Source organism: Vigna radiata, chromosome 1, assembly GCF_000741045.1.
Source record: "Vigna radiata var. radiata cultivar VC1973A chromosome 1, Vradiata_ver6, whole genome shotgun sequence".
Lineage (NCBI taxonomy): Eukaryota > Viridiplantae > Streptophyta > Magnoliopsida > Fabales > Fabaceae > Vigna > Vigna radiata.
This window is the reverse complement of record NC_028351.1, coordinates 35,124,614-35,130,558: the sequence shown is the minus strand read 5'-3', so window position 1 is coordinate 35,130,558 and position 5,945 is coordinate 35,124,614. Positions and strand designations below refer to the sequence as shown.

General features: G+C 34.0%; 1 long non-coding RNA gene across 3 annotated transcripts; it reads right to left on the bottom strand.

Moving 5' to 3' along the window:
- Positions 1–79: 79 nt before the first annotated feature.
- On the bottom strand, positions 80–4,878 carry LOC106762456. 3 transcript variants are annotated; one of them, XR_002668421.1, is made up of 8 exons: positions 4,036–4,209; positions 3,837–3,935; positions 3,650–3,716; positions 2,813–2,934; positions 2,594–2,706; positions 1,592–1,675; positions 1,406–1,498; positions 80–121 (listed from the first exon to the last, which is right to left on the bottom strand). It is a non-coding gene; the product is annotated as an uncharacterized LOC106762456 (long non-coding RNA). The 3 variants fall into 3 exon arrangements; XR_002668420.1 differs by lacking the exon at positions 80–121 and adding an exon at positions 4,216–4,878 and having other exon boundaries at positions 1,401–1,498; positions 4,036–4,101; XR_002668416.1 differs by lacking the exon at positions 80–121 and having other exon boundaries at positions 1,401–1,498.
- Between the last annotated feature and the right edge of the window lie 1,067 nt (positions 4,879–5,945).

Sequence of the window (5,945 nt, the reverse complement as noted above, 5' to 3'; positions counted from 1 at the left end):
GGCAGCAGTAGAAATATAACTCTTGGAAGCAGCGGAAGTTCCAGAATCATGTTTCTCCGATTGATTGTCATCGGAAGAAGCCATCAGAAATATTCAATGAAAAAAAGCACTGATCCCTAAACTGTAGAGGATATCAATGTTTGGCTCTTGATACCATATTAAAAGGATTAAAAATAATTCTGATGTATTATTTCAAAGAATAGAGTACCATATATATACATACAAGGATCCTATAATCCTTCATCTATTAAAGGAAAAACATGTGCACAAATCTGCACAAATTATAATAATATCTAAAATATAACTAACATAATGTTTGATTGCCTAATATCCTTTAATAGAATATTTGACATATCTTAACAGGAAAGAAATAAGAAATAGTTCTTGCTGCAAATATCAATATCACATGAAGATCATGCCCAATTATACCCTATAACGATCTTTCCATGTTCCTCATCTCTTGTCTAACCTCTTTTTTATTTTTGCTTTTTTGTTTTTCTATCTTGATATGCTCTATTGGACCCTAATAATGCAGTAAAATATAAGGTTTTTTCATCATTCATTAATAACAGAATTGCCACATCCTAAATAGTCCCTAAACTAAAAGAATTATGCAAGTAGCCAAAGTTGTTATTAACTTTGTTAATTATTTTCTAAGCATGTCATTTCAAAGAAATAAATTCTGACACGTATGTATAAGAAAAACACATATATAATTATCTGGTATATATAATGTTTTTTCAGAAATAGAAAAAAGGTTATACTTCAAAACAAACAATGAAAATGGTTTAGAAACTAGCAATTACACCTAGTATGTAATTCATGTCTTGAATGACTATTAGTATAAATTATTATTTACTTTTTTCTAGTAATGAATTATATTTTACCATAAGAGAAAATAAATTTTCAAATTAAGTATTTATAAGTCACAATTTTATAATATAGTAATGCATGATATAATAACATAAATAGCAAAAATTTATAAAGTAGTTAAAGTTAACATCAGAATCAAATTAGTATTTAGCAGAGGAGCAAATTGTCACTTTAATTTAATAGGATTAGCACACATGACTTTTGCAGCTAATAGGCCTCACCAAGACACGTTATGCATAAATCTAATTTAGAAATAAAATAATGCTTATTTTTGCATAAAAGGTTAAATTCATATGAAAGGGTCTATCATGTTTTAACTTAAAAAACTTGTAGCAATATGTGGTTTATGCAGTTCTAGAAGCAAATAAAATAACCAAAAANTGTGAATTTGTAAAAATCACAATACAAACATGGATATAGAAAGGCTAAGATGTACTTAATTTAAAATATATATCCTTCTTGGCCAGTTATAAAACAGAAAACAAAAAGGACTAGCACAAAGAAGAATAAACTCACAAGACAAGTAACATACCTCAGTTCCAGAAAAATCTTTAAGGATTTTCTTAGCAACAGCGCCCGAAGCAACCCTTCCAATTGTTTCTCTTGCAGAAGAACTACCACCACCCTTAAACATAATACAATTCAGATGTATGAGCTTATTACATATACATATCCCATTAAAAAAATGTTGGACTCATTACAGTAAAAAAGTCAGCACCTGAACTGATCTGACACCATGCTTCATGTCATAGGTGGCATCTGCATGGGAAGGCCTATAAGCTAATGGCATCTCATTATAGTCCTGAAAAATTTTCCCATAATACAATATTTTATCAGCTTGAATTATGATAGTACATTGACAATTGGAAAAGACAGAAGAAAAAACATGTAGGTCTACACCAACAATAGGCATCCATTTTCATGACTCAATACTCGAACAACCAATCTCCTTAATGTAGCTACTAGCTTGGTGGGTGGCTACCCTAATGCGCAGCCTAATATTCATTAATATTTATGGTGAAGACGCACAAACGTTAGGTATATATGCATGAGTTTATGTTGTTGCAGGGGAAAACAGAATTGACCCCATTACAGCTAAGCTTGGAATCACGAGCACCAAAGGACTTTACCATGTACCTCTAACATGCTCCAGCACATGTGTTGTATGACTTTAAAAGAAGAGAAGAGAAGTATATGATGAGCATCAAATTCGTTAGTTCGCAACAAAAGCTCATCACTCTATAAGACCTATGCAGGGGAAAATATTTATTTGTTCACAATCTTCGGCTTAATTAAATTTGATTCAATGAAAGTCTTATCTACCCAATTCAAACGAAGGAATGGTTTTCAGAAATTATAAATAGCATGTGATTTCTCTAACCAAATTGAAAAGAATCATAATGAATATTTTGAAACACAGAAAGAAGGGAGGCGTTTTGAGAGAGACCTGCATGGAGAAGAGTAGACAGTGAAGCCCATAGATTAGGCATTATATTTGTATTGGAAAATTTCCAAATTAGGCAGTGTATTTCTTAAATACAATATCAACCTATATTAAATAGAAGATAATTCAAAATGCCACCGCACTCACTTCTCAGCCAAATTCTTATACTTGTCATTATCAACATTGGCTATAACTACTTCTTCATCCAGGTTAAATGCTACAGCAACCTTTTCATAAGTATGAAAATAGAAAAAAGTTTATCAAGACAAGGTAGACCTTTGACATGATCACGGGCAAGTGAAGCTTAAGATACAATAACCATAAGCTATAATAGGAGTCTCAGGAACGAACACATCCTTACAGTGGCAAGGGCCTTGCAGTGAACACACCTGTAAAACATTATAAATTTATCAAGAAAAATATTGAAAATAAAAATTTAAAATGAAAATAAAAATCTACAGATATAATAAAGTTTTGCATATCATCTAGGTATACTTAGCATGCTGCATAGATTTCCACCAGAACATCTTTTGTTTCATCCAAGACAACCTCATCAAAGTTATCTGGGGAGAGAATTACCACGCTGGATGGAGCAGAAGCTATCTTCACATTAGTACCTGCATTAACAAGACATTTGATATCAATAAAATTTAGCCAATAATAAAGAGTGTGTTCAAGTTTGTATGTTGCTAACATTTCTCAAAAGGCAATGCAGAAAAAATAATGAAAGACAACATTGTGAGAGCATATACAATAGAGACAGTGAGCAGTGTGGCAATAAAAGAGGAAAAAACATGAGATGGTTATTTTGTATTGCCAAATATCAGAGTCAGTTTAGATACAATACAAAGCTATAAGTATTTTAAAACCTTTGTACTGAAAAAAAAAAGAAAAAAAAAACTTTATCGTTTCCCTTAGACAAGCTCTCAGAAAAACTTTTACCTTATAGACTCTCATTGTATTAGGTAGCGTGACCCAAGGTCATGATAATTATGGATAATAATTTCAACCACTATCACTCAGTAAGGCATGAATGAAAAAAAAAAATCATTTAGTTACAAACAGATGCAATGGGATGAAGGGGTAGCTTTCTATACACGTGCACCAAAAAAATATTATCTTCAACATTCTTGAAAAAATATATTTATAAGTCCAACAATCCAGGAAAAGCAGTTCATTAATATCTTCAAATCACCTTGCCAAATTAATAACAAAAATAATTCAAAGTATTCTAAAGGCACAAACTCAACATCAACATTTAAATCAATTAACTCATTACAAAGCACGCATATTTACATCCAGAAAATGGACCCTGCAAGACATTATTTGTACCTGCTTCAAGGTTCACAAACGCAACAAGGGCTTCAGCAATCCTTCAGCAGTCCGTGCACCTTCATACCTAGAGAATTCAATCAAATGNGGATATCAAATGCAATGAATAGCCATGAGTTAAGAACAAGAATATTCTNACATTTTATATGGAATAGAAAAAAGTGTCAAATAAAGGCAAACTGCTCACTTTTTTTGGCTGTAGAGATCCCTTGGGAAAAAATTGAATGGTATGGTAGCAAGAAACCCCGTATTTACTGCAAACGCTTTTATGTTCATCACAATCCACCTATCAAAAGATACAAACCATATAAATAAACTTTTGATCCTAAAATAAAACGAAAGANAATAAAATCTAAAGCACATTAAAAATAACGCTACCAACCAACCTTCGCAATCAAAACCGACTTCGTTTTCCTGAAACTCGTTCCGAGTTGTTCGTACTCCGGGGCAAGCTTTTTACAATGTCCACACCCGACATGGAGAACACAATTAGATTCCGTAATTCACAATGATATAAGCAATCAAATGGAGGCGCGTGAGGTTAGGGAATCGCGATTCACACATACGAGGGGGCATAAAACTCAATGAGAGCCGCACGATCCTTGCCAACCTCGTTTTCGAAGGTGTTTTGGGTNAGTGCAACGACGTCGTCGGCTAAAGCCGATGAGAGAAAAATCATGAGCGTTACGGCTGCAACGACCACCATCATACTCATAGTGGAGCTCCACACTGTTCGCTTAGTTTCCTCGTCGATCTCTGAAATGGAGACGACTACCATTCTAGCCGTCTCCACGTGAGTCCGAGAATGAGTTAGGGTACCAAGAAGAGAGCCAATGAGGAGGCATGACTGGTGGAGCGGTCTCCAGTCCCCTCAACCTTGTAGTGAAGTGAAGCACGGGTGGAGGCTAGGGTTTAAGGAGAGGGTAACGTGAAATACACGTTTGCGGTGGAGGTTAGGGTTTCAATGGAGGTTACAGAAAAAGGACTTAGAACAATGGCTCGATGAGAGGCAAGAACAAGAGCTCGAGAGGGAAGAAGAGGGTGCTCGATCAGAGGGAAGAATAAGAACTTGAGAGGGAAGAAGAGGGGCTCGGTGAGAAATTTGGATGAGAGGAAAGAAAGACTCGAGGAGAAATTTGAATGAGAGAGGGGCTCTTAGGTTTTGTATTAGGTTTAATTTTTTTTTTAATTATTTATTGTAAAATATGTATGTAATAAGGTAAAAACCACTTACATATGGATTTTTTATACCTGATAAAAGACGTTATCATTATATATAGATTTTATATACGGAAAATCCGTATATAAAGTTTTTTTCTTATTATATACGGATAAATCCGTATATAACTCATCCGTATATAAAATCTGTATATAACAAAATTTTTATCTACGAATCAAAATCTGTATAAAAAAATCCATATATAAATGGCATTTTTCTTGTAGTGAGGGTTTCATTGTGTTCATTTTCCATATCCTTTGAGTCAACTCTTTAGAGCTTCATTTTCATCATTCCACTGCTTCGTTCATCATCGGAGAAGCTTCGAGGAGGTCGAATCGGGTTCGCACAGCTCCAATCTGGCATTCTCCTCAAGGCGTCTTCCATCAAGTGGTAGTCAGAGCAAGGTTGCGTCCACGCGTCAAAGATAAGTATTCAATTCTTTGTTTCTCTTCATTTTAATTGTTTCGAATCTATCTTGTTTTGATTCTCTGTAATTTGTTTCACTTGATTCGGTTTTGTTTGAGTTTCAGTTTGATTCTCATCTCTGTCTTCATGTTTTCACTGTCTTGTATTGTATCTTGTTCCAATATTGTTTCTGTGCATTATCTTTTAAGTGTTCTGCAACTTCAAATAGGTTTCTAATATTGTGTTGTGCTTGTTTTGTGCCTGAGTTATGATTTTTGAGCGTTATCTTCATTTTATTCGGTCACTTTGTGTGTTTGAGTCATTTTTAGTTTGAGCATCCTTTCCAGTACTGTTCAGTCATGTGTAATTGCTTGTTCTGTCTTCAAATCTGATTTAAAACCGTGTTATTGCTGCTTCTGTGAAATCTGAATGAGTAAGTACTAACGACACAATTAAAGAGCAATGACAAACTCTAAGAGGAGCTCTAGTGTTTTGTTAATCATTTCAGATTGAATTGCATATTTTGGTTCTATGTTGGAATGTTCAAACGAGTTAGTACATGATCCATACCATATAAGCACCGAATTGCTTCTGCAAAAAGCTTGGTAACATCATTGGAAACCTCATGGCATCTAATTCTGCAGTTGACCAATCTGCATTGTATTGTTTGAA